This window comes from Beta vulgaris, chromosome 8 (genome assembly GCF_026745355.1).
Source record: "Beta vulgaris subsp. vulgaris cultivar EL10 chromosome 8, EL10.2, whole genome shotgun sequence".
Classification (NCBI taxonomy): domain Eukaryota; kingdom Viridiplantae; phylum Streptophyta; class Magnoliopsida; order Caryophyllales; family Amaranthaceae; genus Beta; species Beta vulgaris.
Genome location: NC_079209.1, coordinates 34,372,242 through 34,385,881, shown reverse-complemented (window position 1 = coordinate 34,385,881; position 13,640 = coordinate 34,372,242). Strand labels below are relative to the sequence as shown.

The 13,640-nt window shown below is 36.1% G+C and overlaps 1 pseudogene; it reads right to left on the bottom strand.

Moving 5' to 3' along the window:
- Nucleotides 1–8,497: 8,497 nt before the first annotated feature.
- Nucleotides 8,498–8,593, bottom strand: LOC125493003 (small nucleolar RNA R71; annotated as a pseudogene).
- Between the last annotated feature and the right edge of the window lie 5,047 nt (nucleotides 8,594–13,640).

Here is a 13,640-nt window from a genome sequence, read left to right as displayed (position 1 = left end):
TCTTCTATTTTGAAGTATGATTGCGAAATGAAATATCTTTTGATATGCATATTAGTATGTGAGGTAAGCTTAGTTAGTTCAGTTCTATAATCTAGAATTATGATTATGAATTGAGGATGTTAGTCGTGTGACATAGCTAGTGTTGTCATTGAATTTATAGTTGATTATGAATTAAGGATTATGGAATCGGAATGTTAAAGGTTGATAATTTCTAAATTGGGAATTAATTATGATTATGTTTTCTAGTTTAGATTAGTTTAAGTTTGGTTATTGATTACTGTTGTCGTTGTGAGGTGATTATTGGAGAATGATCATGGAGTGGATATTCGGAGATTAAGGAATTTGATTGCGATTCAGGTAACTTTTATGTTCAGTAAAATGTATTACTTAATCCCATATGTGTGAATCTCCGAGTTTTGTTTTTGATGAGTAACTTCGTACTATAGCCATATTTATGAATATGTTGTGAGTTGATTCTGGAAATGTTATTCGATGAATATGAATACGCAACTGTTTTGCTGACTTGATTTATGAACTGAAAATAGAAAGTGGGCAAGGTATGGGTGGAGGATGGTTACTCTTTTCACCTGATACGGTCGGCTACACTCCATAACGAACCTTGGGGGTAGTATTGCTGGGCTCCATAGCGAAGCTTGGAGGCAGCTTTTGTCCTTTGTCCAAAGCTTGTACTTGCCACTGATTTGTTTAAGAGAGTGAGCTATACCAGCGTTGTAACGAGATGAAAATGATTTCAGAAATAAAATGTTTATAACGGGCTGAAGTAAAGGTTACGAGTTTTCCACTCATTTAGGAATTTTGTTTGTTTTATATTTCTTCTCTGAATTTACAGATTTGGTATCAGGATCTCAAGAATGGAAGTGAAGCAAGATTATGATGTCGTCCTAGATTAAGGATTGAGTTTGTATCTAGATAGTTGATTTGAGAATAGTTATTTATATTTCGTTGTATATAATATTTGGGAATATTAGTCGAGATATTGGTGTAGTTAAGGATTCTTTTTCCGCTGCGAGTAAATATTTACTTCGAGGTTTATTAAGCCTTGATTTTAATTAGTGAATCTTAAGCGTGTTTAGCTAGCACCTCGAGAATCGGGCAGTTACAAATGGTATCAGAGCAACCCTACGACCGTGCGCTGAGTTAGCTACATAGCGGGGTAAAAAATAGTTGGGAATGTGTGTCTGTTACTTGGGTAATTCGAGTTCATGTTTTGAGATATAGAATAAGAATAAGAGTATAGATTTGTGTAAAACTTTGGGAATAAGAGTATGAAATTCGAAGTTGTAATTTGAGGATATTTGAAATCTATTTGTTGGGAGTATTGAGAACTTTTTCTTAGAAATTGAGTAAGGACTATCGGAGGCTGTAGTGCTTGATATATGGATACTTAAGGTTGATCTAGGAGTTTATGTTTTGAAGTTTCGAGGACGAAACGTTTTTTAAGGGTGGAAGAGTGTAATAGCCTGAATTTTTAAGCAGGCTGAAATATTTTGTTAGCTATATTAATTCTTCATTAGGCTTTGATCCTTTAAGTAGTTAGAATTCTCTCCAACATCATACTAGGAAAAAAGTGGATAAGAACCATCATTCTTAGTGGTTAAGAAAGTAAGTGGATAAGAACCATCATTCTTAGTGGTTAAGAAAGCTTGTGGATAAGCACTATCATTCTTAATGATTAAGAAAGATCAAAGAGGATAAGCATCATCATTCTTTGTGGTTAAGAAAGTAAGTGGATCAGAACCATCATTCTTAGTGGTTAAGAAAGCTTCTGGATAAGCACTATCATTCTTAATGGTTAAGAAAGGTCAAAGAGGACAAGCACTATCATTATTAGTGGTTAAGAAAGCTTTGGGAACCAACAGATAGGTTAGAAAGTTCTTGAGAGCCTTAAACATTAAAATTGTGAAAATCGTTTGGGGATTGATTTATCGAGTAACGATGAACTTCCGGTTAAAAAGCCTTTCGGGGTTGAATCCTAGATAAGAACCTAACCAAACTTGATATATGACATGCTTAGGATGTCTTAAGGTTAAAATAATCATTTATGCCCATGAATTACGTGGCTCAATAGGGTAAATTGCCTACATAGTAAAAACTGGCCAGCTGAAATTACAGCTTAGACTTGTGCATAAAGAAAGCTGCTTAGCAAATACTTAAGTGTCGATCTCTCGAAACCCTTTGTATGCATGAAAGCCAACACCTAAGGCTAACACCTCAAGTAAGAACCTCCCAAAAATTCCAAGAAACTGACCTCACTCAGAAGAGGTTTCCCTCCCCATGGGTACCGTCAGAACAAGCCCTATAAAAGGGAGATGATTTTTCGTCCTTTTCTCCTAAATCTTCTTCTTTAACACCTACTTATCTTCAAATACAACTCTTCTAGACATAATTCCTTAATGTCTCAAGCTTTTAGTAGAGTTTTCAAGCTTTTGGGAAATTGTAGAAACCTTCATAGGAACATAAAACAGATTGCTGTAAGTATATCTTTGCATCTTTCTTGTACTTAGCTTAGTTATTTATGTTCTAAAACTTGTGTAAACTAATCCCTAACACTTTACAGATTCAGGGGAAGCTGTAGGAAGAGTAAACCACTTGAGATAAGAAGTTTTAAGTGCACTAAGCAACCTAAGTGAACGTACACACTTAGTTTGCATTGTAACCTAAAGATTTTCCTACCTGTGGTCAAATGATTGTGTCTTTCTACTTTGAAGTATGATTGTGAAATGAAATATCTTTTGATATGCATATAGTATGTGAGTTAAGTTTAGTTAGTTCAGTTCTGCAATCTAGAATTATGATTATGAATTGAGGTTGTTAGTCGTGTGATGTAGCTAGTGTTGTTATTGAATTTATAGTTGATTATGAATTAAGGATTATGTAATCGGGATGTTAAAGGTTGATAATTTCTAAATTGGGAATTATTTATGATTATTTTTTCTAGTTTACATTAGCCTAAGTTTAGTTATTGATTACTGTTGTCGTTGTGAGGTGATTATTGGAGGATGATAATGGAGTGGAGTACTATTCGAAGATTAAGGAATTCAATTGCGGTTCAGGTAACTTTTATGTTCAGTAAAATGTATTACTTGTGTATGAATCTCTTAGTTTTGTTTTTGATGAGTAACTTCGTACTATGGCCATAGTTATGAGTGTGATGTTGTGAGTTGATTCTGGAAATGTTATTCGATGAATATGAATACGCAACTGTTTTGCTGGCTTAGTTTATGAACTAAAAATAGAAAGTGGGCAAGGTATAGGTGGAGGATGGTTACTCTTTTGACCTGATACGATCGGCTATGCTCCATAACGAACCTTGGGGGGTAGTATTGCTGGGCTCCATAGAGAAGCTCGGAGGCAGCTTTTGTCCTTTGTCCAAAGCCTGTACTTGCCACTGATTTGTTTAAGAGAGTGAGCTATGTCAGCGTTGTAACGAGATGAAAATGATTTCAAAAATAAAATGTTTATAACGGACTGAAGTAAAGGTTACGAGTTTTCCACTCATTTAGGAATTTTGTTTGTTTTGTATTTCTTCTCTGAATTTGCAGATTTGGTATCAAGAGCTCGAGAACGGAAGTGAAGCAAGATTATGGTGTCGTCCTAGATTGAGGATTTAGTTTGTATCTAAATAGTTGATTTGAGAATAGTCATTTACATTTCATTGTATATAATATTTGGGAATATTAGTCGAGATATTGGTGTAATTAAGGATTCTTTTTCTGCTGCGAGTAAATATTTACTTCGAGGTTTATTAAGCCTTGATTTTGATTATTGAATCTTAAGTGTGTTTAGCTAGCAGCTCGGGAATCGGGCTGTTACAATATCATCTGACCGCGAGGGCACTTCGTTAGATTATGAACTACAAAGCATACCGCCCGATCCCATCTGGCGAGAACGTCCGATTGAGCCTGCGACCAAAAAACTAGTTGACAAGAACAATGAAGAAAAATCCGCGATTGGGCTTTTAATGATGAATAGGATTGATGATTAAAACTCCTAGCATCACTAGAATAGCCTTTTCCTTGTCTAATTAGTATTTTGGGTTCCTCAAGCCCATTTAAACTCCTTTTTCAAATCCAAAAAGTATTTTAAATGTTTTTCAAAGAATGCCTTAACAAAATATTTTAACTTCCTTTAATCCTTAAAATAATTCCTTTGACTTTCAAATAGTCAACCTTCAAAGAAACAAATTATTTTTAAACTAAATTATATTATATATATCTATATATATATACACTAAAATATATTTATAAAATACATAAATTTACGGGGGATAGCAGATCTGGCCCGATTGCAATGGACGCTGGTCATTTTGGGCGGTGATGCATTTATTAAGCCCGATTTCGTCGGGCATGCTTGGCATGATCGGGCGATTAACCCGACAGGGGCATTTAACGATTTTCGGGCTATTTTTATAAGAATTTTCCTAATTGTTTTAGTTTAAATATAAATAGCCAAATCAAAATATCTTTTATTCATCTTTGTTTTACCCCTTGTTTTTCGTAGTTTTCTCTAGAGAGTAATTCAAGAACTCTAGTTTATTATTTTTCGCTTTGGTTCAAGATCAAACCATTGGATTATTCGCAAGTTCAATATAGTTCTTCATTTTGGTAATCTTCTCTATTGCTTTCTATATTATTGATTAGATTAATTTCTTAGTTATTTACAATGTTTCAAAGTATAATTTTTTTTATTGATTTTGCTATTGTTTTCATAAACATAAGTGAGTAGTCTTATTTCTAGGATTGTGAGGACCTATGTATGCAATGAGGGATTGATAGATTAGTATAATTACCTTCTATCTTAATTGTTTCATGTGGTTGAATCGTTCATGCTAGATTTATAAATTAGGCCTGATTTGTATTTCTATTATCGCAATACTGAATCTGCTTCGAGAGGAGAGATACCGTATATGCTTTCAATTATTAGGCAGAGTGATCCTTGACCATGCAAGAGCGGCTAGGTGATCTTTGAGGGAGGTAATGTTCAAGAGAAATTACACGTGCCCTAGATAAATTGACTTATTAGGTAGTTGTTATTCGTCCATGATTTCTCAAATTATTCGCATAGTGATCCATAATCCTGGTTCTTTAATAATTGATTCATTCCCTTGTATGTAATTCTGTTATTTGCTTAGTTTAGTAACACAACCATTTTCATCTTATTTAGTTAGTATAATATTAGAGTTCGGATACAATAATATAGCTATCTCCCTGTAGATTCGATCTTGACTTCCCTGACTACTAGTTAGTAGACCTTAGGTTATTTTTGATTAGGTGATACGACTTTCGCCTGTTAAATTTTGGCGTCGTTGCCGAGGAGGCTTTTATTTTTATTTTTTTGAATTATAGTATTACACTAACCTCTACTCTAAAGAACACCTGCTCTTTGGAGCTTGTCATGTTTGTTTTAGTGTTTTTGGTGTATGAGTAGGAAATTAAAAATCCCCAAATCTCATTCCATTTGATCTAGAGATTGAAAAGACCGCTCATTGACTCCGAAAGAAAACTAAGTAAGCAAAGTTGTCTGTAGGGACCCCTCCCAAAATACACCTTCTCCACCATCTTCACCACAACAAGAATTCCCCGTCCCGACTATTACGTACTCTTAAAATGGGTGACGAAGTTTAAACCAATCTTGAGGGACTATGCACAACTATATCCTGATGATGTGCCCACTAGAGTACGGATGCTCACTATCGCTGCTACAATTTTTGAAATCAAGTCTCATGTTCTGAATAATGATTTTGCTGGGTTACCATATGAAGACCAAAATCAGCACTTGTAGCGTTTTGTACAATGTTGTGCTACTCAGAATTAAGATGGTGTTACTGCTGATGAGATGAAACTCATCTTATTTGGCTTCTCTCCGCGCGACAAAGCTCTATTTTGGGATTGTAATCCCCCGTAATTTTATGGATTTTATAAATATATTTTAGTATTTATATATTTATATTTAAACATAATCTAGTTTGAAATGATTTATTATTTAAAGAAGGTTAGCCATTTTAAAAGTCAAAGAAATTATTTTAAGGATTTAAGAAAGTTAAAATATTTTTATTTAGGCATGCTTTGAAAAATATTTGAAGTACTAGTTGGATTTGGAAAAGAAGTTTAAATGAGCTTGACGAACCCAAATTCTAAGGTGATTAGGAAAAGGATTATTTCTATTAATGTTAGGAGTTCTAAATTATCAATCCTATTCATCATAAAACTCTATTAAAACCCAATCTCCATTTCTTCAGCCCAAAAGGAAAAGCCTACTTATAAATACTTAAACCAAATTATTTTTACCACACATTTTCTCTCTCCTCCTCACAACTCCCAAAGCCGGCCCCCTCCTTCTATCTCTCCTCTTTCACGTTTTTCCTATTTTCTTCCAATTCTATTTCTTCTTCTTCAAGTAACGCTTTCTTCTTCGCCAAGAAACGTCACCACACCTCTGCAACCGTCGCCCTCCTTGCCGCGCCACTGTTGTTGTCCACTGCCTCAAGTTTTGATTAAAGATTGTGTTTTTATGTTTTATTTTAGTACTAATCATGATTAATAACTTTGAATTGCTATTTTAATGGTGAATCTTTAATTATATAAATTATGTATTAAAAGAATAAAATTTGAGATTTGATTGTTATTTTTAGATTGAGCTTTTAATTATCAAAGCGCGAATTTTTAGGGTGTTAAATATTGGAAAATCATAGTAGCATGTTATAAACTATGAGTTTGATTTAAATTATGAATTTAAGCATGTTTAAGTATGTTTAAAGAGAGTTTTAAAATTTTATAAGTTGCTGGAATTTTAGAAAGGGCATTAATAATGGAGTTTTAATTACTAGTATAGCAGTACTATGCTAGATAAAATAAGTAATTGAATTTTTAATGGTAAAAAAAGTTTTAAATATTTTTAAAGAGGATGTAAAGTATTTTAAAGTTGCCGGATTTTAATTAGAGTATTGACTTTGAATTATATTGGTTGTTTTAGGCGGAAATTTTTCAGTAGGCGACTTTTAAAGTGATTAAAGGTGGCCTATAAATTTATTTACAGAAGGTACGTACATACCTACGTGTTATGTGATGTAGTATCATGATTTTTAAGGAAAAATTGTAGTATCATGTATAGGAACTTTGCAAGTTAATATGTGATTTCTGTTATGGTTGAATTTTACATATTTTATGCCTGTGTGCAAACATGTTGATTATGAGATTTGACTATGAGTTGAATATCATGTTTGTATGGAATATCAATGCAAACATGTTGGTTGTGAACTTTATTTATTAATTCACATGAAGGAATTAATATATTTATTGAGTTAAACCATGTGTTCCTTTGTATTAATTTTTCACTACTTTATGAGGAATGTGGGCCTTATTTGGTAAGTTGATAATTATGCCTTTGAAAGGTAAGTTGGTTGTAGGCTAGGTTCAACAAATTAAATAAGAAAGATTGGAATAAAAATGAATTAATCTTGGATTGTATGTTGTGTTACCACTTATTAAATCCTAAGATAAAAAGAAGTTCAGTTGTGAATGTTTGATTATATATGTCTGTGTTACTTGTGTGTCATAACAAGTAATAAATTGTAAATCTCGTAAAGTGTAACTTGGATAGTAATAAACTTTAGACTAGTGCACATCTGAAGTTAGACAATCAGGAGTTGGAGTACGTGGTGGTAGCCCATGACTTTTTCTAGGAGACGGATTGATCACCGTTCCTAATTTTCAAAGGTTCCTCGATATCGCACGTCATTTTGGAATACGGAGTCGCGCCTGTATTTCGTCTTCCTAGGTGAAGGCAAGTTATAGTTAGACAACTCGGTCCAATAATTATTCTATTAAAGTAATAAAAAGATGGTTAAAGATTAGTTCAGTAAAAGTTATCTACAGAATGTTAGATTGTTATATTATTATTTATCCCTGCTTATTATTCATTAGTATCATGTTAGGAATATTTATGTATTACTATGTAGTACTCAACTTTGTTGATTACGTGCTTTGTTTGTGTATGTGATCATGGCTTTGCCTTATTGATCCTGTGATGACCCATTTTGGTGAGCATATTCTTTAGAGCATTGACATCTGCAGGTTTGCAGATGTTGCATCATGGGGATCTGGGATTGCAGAGCTTGTGTAACAAATTGTTTTATCAATGGTTTTAGTTGGAACATATTATATTAACTTGGTTTGAAGTTAACATTTATAGTGTGTTGATTTTAAGTACTTATTTATTTGTTTATTTATTTAAAGTATGAAGTTTAGTTACATGATTTCCCCTGCAAAATTATGAATAAGCCGACACATTATAACACGGGTGATAATGCTTTGGTAATTCTCTATGTTTTATATTGAAAAAGGTATTTTTGAAAAGGGAGAAATATCGGGGTGTGATAGGGATAATAAGCTGCCTTCCACCATCACCGCATGGGCAGAACTATCAAAGATCTTTCTCATCAAGTGGTACCCTTACCAAAAGACTGTAGATATGCATCACACCATAGTAACTTCACCCAAGATCCTGGCGAGTCATTGTATGAAGCTTAGGAAAGGTTCAAGGATTTGCAGCGTCGTTGTCCTCATCATGGTTTGGACCAGTGGTATTTATCTACACTAGAGTTGATGTAGATACAAGGCGGGTAATTGATGGAGCCTCCGGTGGGCTCTTCATGGATAAGGCCATTGATAAAGGGTATGAACTTGTGGAGAAACTAGCTTCTAATCAAGCGTCTACTATTCGTTGCTTTATGAAAAGGGAGGTAAATGTTGCGGCCATTTCTTTACTGTCCGGGTAAGTAGCTGCTCTAACCCATAAGTTTGATTCTTTGAAGCTAGGTAATGACTCCTCCCACATGAGTGTTAACGCGATGGCTAGTGTTTCTAATTACATTGCTCTAATTTCTGGTGCTTCTGGGATACCCGACACAACTCTCAAGAGTGCCCTACGCTCCTATCTTCTAATGTAGGGGGAAATTGTGAGGCAGTTAATGCTTTTTAGTCACAACCCGGGGGTCAGTTTTACCCTTATTCAGACCTCTCATATAGGAGCAATAATGTGTGTGTTGAATCCTCAACCTCAAAAACCATACGTGCCTCAAAATCAGGTTCAATAATATCAACCTCAACAACAAGCTCCTCCTAGCTTCTAGAGAAATCAAGCTCCACAATAACCTGCTCCTACTTCTGACTCAACCATGACAGAGTTGAAAAACATGATGTTTCAGACTGCTTTTCAAGCCGACACAAAAGCTCAGCTGGAAAATTTGGATACACATAACAAGATGTTGGAGACTCAACTAGCTCATTTGGCTAGTTCTTCTGCTAGTAAGCCACCTAGGTCATTACCCTCACAACCAATGCAACCAAGAGATACTGCCAATGCCATCACTCTTAGGAGTGGAACGCGGTATGATGGTCTAGCGATGCCTTAGGATAATCCGGTTGAGCCAGAAAAGAATGAAGATGTCACTAAAGATTCCATAGCTCCGAAGGAGGCCACCAATGTAGAGAAGCAAACAATAGCTGAAAAAGTTCCATCTACCACTCCTAGATCAAGGTAATGTTCTCCAATCACCTATTGAAGAATAAGGTTGATCACCAGCTCGGTAACTTTATGGAGGTAGTAAAGAATCTTCATGTAACTGTCCCTTTTACTGAACTTATTACTCAAGTTCCTACATATACTAAATTTTTGAAGGAAATTCTAACTAGGAAGAGAGCCTTTAATGAAGTTGAAGTTGTTGCCTTCACTGAAGAATGTAGTTCTCTTTTGCAAAATCAGTCCCCACCTAAATTGAAAGACCGGGGGAGTTTCTTTATCCCTTGTAACATTGGCACCATTTTTATTAATAAAGCTTTATGTGATTTAGGTGCTAGTGCTAGTGTTAGTGTCATTCCCCTTATTATTTACAAAAATCTTGACATGGGAGATTTAAAATGTACCAATATTACTCTTCAAATGGTCGACCGTTTTGTTAAATATCCCATAGGTATCTTAGAGGACGTCCCTATAAGGGTAGGTAAACTTTTTATTCATGTGGATTTCGTTGTGCTTGACATGGAAGAGGATACTCGCATCCCAATTATTCTAGGGAGACCATTCCTTCATAGTGCTAGAGTTGTCATATATGCTAAGAATGGAAAATTAACTTTGACTGTGGGAGATGATAAGTTGACTTTTAGTTTAACCAATACTTTGAAAAGTCCCATGCTAGAGGAAACCTGTTATAGAATTGATGTCATCGATGTGTTGGTTAATGATGTCATGCCTCAATCCCTTCTACGGGATCCTTTGGAGGCTTTACATTGTTTTGCATCTTCTACAGGTGATAATAGTCCCTTGAGTGCTGAAGTGGATGACTGGGAAGCATCTCTTACATGTGAAGAGCTTGGCAATATTACCACTCACGAGAAGGAACGGTTAGTATATGCTACTCAACTGGTAGAGGTAAAGAAACCTGAACTAAAACCCCTTCCCCCTTCTCTGAGATATGCTTTTCTGGATGAATCTGAAAATTATCCCGTGATTGTTAGTGCTTCACTGAATGATGGTCAAATATCTCAACGTTTGTCTGTTTTGAGTAAACATAAAAAAGCCATTGGATATAGTATTGATATTTGAAAGGTATAAGCCATGACTTTTGCATCCATAAAATTCACCTAGAGGATGATCACCGTTCTAGTATACAAGGCCAACGTCGTTTGAACACCAATATGCCGGAAGTGGTCAAGAAAGAGGTTATTAAGTTGCTTGATGCTGGGATCATCTACCCCGTTGCCGACTCTTAGTGGGTGAGTCCAATTCAAGTGGTTCCTAAAAAGGGAGGTACTATTATGGTCAAAATTGAAAAAAATAAATTAATTGCTACAAGAGTAGTAATTGGTTAGCGTATGTGTATGGACTATAGGAAATTAAATGTTGCCACTAAGGAAGATCACTTTCCCCTCCCCTTCATTGATCAGATGTTGGAAAGGCTAGCTTGTCACTCTTATTTTTGTTATCTATAGGGCTATTCAAGTTTCTTCCAAATACCTATCCATCCAGGCAACCAGGAGAAGACCACCTTTATATGCCCTTATGGTACCTTTGCCTATCAAAGGATGCCATTTCGACTATGCAATGCCCTCGCCACCTTCCAACGTTGTATGATGGCCATATTTTCTGAGTTCATTGAGTCCATTATGGAAGTGTTTATGGATGACTTTAGCGTGTATGAAATTGATTTTGATGCATGTTTGATAAATCTAGCTAAAGTTTTGAAAAGATGTGAAGATGTCAACCTTGTACTGAACTGGGAGAAGTGCCACTTCATGGTTACTAAAGAAGTGGTACTTCGTCATATTATTTCTCAACGTGGCATCCAGGATGGTTAAATAAAAAATTCAAGTGATTGAGAAATTACCCCCTCATGTGAATGTCAAAGGAGTGCGAAGCTTTCTTGGTCATGCGGGGGTTTGTCGCCTCTTCATCAAGGATTTCTCTGAAATCGCTAATCCACTTACTCAGTTGCTCCTCAAGGATGCCCCGTTCGTGTTTAGTGTCTTGATTATTGCTCCTATCATTCGATCTCAAATTGACCCTTCCATTCGAGATTATGTATCATGCTAGCGACTATGATGTGGGAGTTGTGCTTGGTCAGAGGAAGGAGAACGTCCTCCATGCGATATACTATGCTAGCAAGACACTAGATGAAGCTCAAGTTAACTATGCCACCGCTGAGAAAGAGCTTCTAGTTATGCACAAGAAAAGTTTAGGACATATTTGCTGGGATCTAAGGTAATTGTTTATACCGACCATGCTGCATTGAAGTACCTCCTAGCCAAAAAGGAGGCAAAGCCTAGACTCATTCGGTGGATTTTGCTGCTCCAAGAATTTGACTTAGAGATCAGAGATAAAAAGGGAGCAGAAAATTTAGTAGCTGATCACTTGTCCAGATTGCAGTATGAGAATATGGAAGAGGGTGTACCCATTGGTGACTCCTTTCCTGATGATAAGCTCCTGGCAGTCACTTCAGTCACCCCATGATATGCATACTTTTCCAACTTTTATGTGAGTGGACAGACTCCTCCAGAGCTGAGTTACCAACAGAAGAAGAAATTCCTCCACGAGTCTAAAAAGTACTTTTGTGACGACCCTCTACTTTACAAGCTTTGTGCCGACTCGATTAATAGGTGATGTATCCCAGAATGGGAGGTGCATGACATTCTGAAGCACTTCCACTCCGTTCCATGTGGAGGCCATGTTGGGCCCTCTAAAACAGTTGCTAAAGTACTTTAATCTGGTTTTTATTGACCAAGTTTATTTCATAATGCTAGTACCTTTATAAGTCGTGTGATGCATGCCAAGAACGGAAAATATTTCCCGTAGACATGAGATGCCCCAAACCCCCATTTTGGAAGTTGAATTATTTGAAGTATGGGGTATTGATTTTATGGGCCCTTTTCCCTCTTCCTCCAGCAATAATTCCATACTTGTTGTTGTTGACTATGTGTCTGAGTGGGTAGAAGCCATTGCATCGCCAACTAACGACTCTAAAGTCGTTATGAAATTTTCAAAAAAATTATCTTTCCAAGGTTTGAAGTACTAAGGGTTGTCATTAATGATGGTCGATCTCATTTTCACAAAGGAAAGTTTGAGGCCCTACTTAAGGAATATGGTGTTTACCATAGGACTGGCCTAGCATACCACCCTCAAGTGGGCAGATAGAAATGTCAAATCATGAGATAAAGACTATCATAGAGAAGGTGGTACCCAAATCTAGGAAGGACTGGAGTGATAAATTAGATGACACCTTATGGGCTTATATAACTGCTTTTAAGACCCCTATTGGCACCACTCCTTACAGGTTAGCCTCCGAAAAAGCATGTCACTGACTTGTTGAGCTAGAGTATAAGGCTTTTTGGGCAGTTAAAGAGCTAAACCTTGATGCTAAATTAGTAGGAGAAAAACACCTATTGCAGATTAATGAACTTGATGAACTTCGATTGAATGCTTATGATAGATCGCGTCTCTACAAAAAACGCACTAAGAGATGGCATGATAAGAAAATTTTAAGTAGAGAGTTCTCTATTGGTGACAATTTTATTGTATAACTTTAGACTAAAACTTTTGCCCGGTAAGTTGAAGTCTAGGTGGTCTGGTCCATTTTCTGTCACTAATGCTAACAAGTTTGGTTCAATTGAGGTGATAAATGCAACAGATGAAAAGTTCAAAACTAATGGCCAACTCTTAAAGTTATACAGGAGCTCCTGTTGGATCTGTGGAGGAATGATACCTCCGACCTCCATCCCCTTCTTCTTGAGGGATGAGGCATTATGGTCGTGCAGGACCTTCATAAACCAGCGCTAATCGGGAGACAACCCGATTTCCCCTTTCCCTTTCTTTTCTTCTTTTTATTTTTAGATTTCCTAATTTTTGTAGTTTTGGTTAGAGAGTGAGAGGGTACTAATCATCATTTGTGAAAAAAATTTCACCATAGCATATTGTGTTGTTGTCCAGTTGAAAAGATCGCACAATCCAAGGAAATAACCTGTTTGAGCAGTCGCCCAATCCTGTCGGGCAACCCCTCTCGATCGGGCCCGTAAAGAAAACGTTGGAAACAATAAAAAGGAACACGCCTGATTCTATCGGGCTGCCTT